General features: G+C 46.6%; 1 non-coding gene across 1 annotated transcript; it reads right to left on the reverse strand.

The window, feature by feature from the left end:
• Positions 1-303: 303 nt before the first annotated feature.
• TRNAQ-CUG (transfer RNA glutamine (anticodon CUG)) lies at positions 304-375 on the reverse strand. Its single transcript has one exon. It is a non-coding gene; the product is annotated as a tRNA-Gln (tRNA).
• Between the last annotated feature and the right edge of the window lie 492 nt (positions 376-867).

Below are 867 nucleotides of genomic sequence, written 5' to 3' on the forward strand. Positions count from 1 at the left end.
CACCACCCAATCAACTAACCCATGTAACCAAGCACCCTGTCAAGTCTCCTCCTGAACACCTCCAGTGACGGCGACTGCACCACCTCCCCAGGCAGCCCATTCCAATGGGCAATCACTCTCTCTGTGTAAAACTTCCTCCTGACCTCCAGCCTGAACTTTCCCTGGCGCAGCCTGAGACTGTGTCCTCTTGTTCTGGTGCTGGCTGCCTGGGAGAAGACACCAACCTCTGCCTGTTTACAACCCCCCTTCAGGTAGTTGTAGAGAGCAATAAGGTCACCCCTGAGTCTCCTCCTCTAAACTAGTAGGTTCCACCGAGATTTGAACTCAGATCGCTGGATTCAGAGTCCAGAGTGCTAACCATTACACCATGGAACCGCCGAAATCCACGTTCTGAGGCGCTGCGTGGGCAATTTTTTATATATATATAAATTGTGTTAAACTTGTAATTTCATAACTTAGTAGCACAAAATTTTGCTTTGCATACATGCACACAAAGGCACTTCTTCATTTTTGTCTCCTTGTTAAGGGACAATCTTAAAATCTTTAGTCACTGTGTCACAGAGTACAATGACTAAGCCTCTGAAGCAGAATATGCCATATCCAGATACTTTGTAACTAATACCTTAAAATTAGAAAGCAATTAAATCTTAGCCTTTGAGCATGCAGTACAGCCCAAAGCCTGATATTCGAGTTCAGCTGAGAATACACTAAGAATAGAGTAGAGTAGAGTAGAGTAGAGTAGAGTAGAGTAGAGTAGAGTAGGGGAAGGGAAGGGAAGGGAAGGGAAGGGAAGGGAAGGGAAGGGAAGGGAAGGGAAGGGAAGGGAAGGGAAGGGAAGGGAAGGGAAGGGAAGGGAAGGGAAGGGAA

This window comes from Melanerpes formicivorus, unplaced genomic scaffold, assembly GCF_026170545.1.
Source record: "Melanerpes formicivorus ecotype bairdi unplaced genomic scaffold, bMelFor1.0.p_v2 SCAF_61, whole genome shotgun sequence".
Classification (NCBI taxonomy): domain Eukaryota; kingdom Metazoa; phylum Chordata; class Aves; order Piciformes; family Picidae; genus Melanerpes; species Melanerpes formicivorus.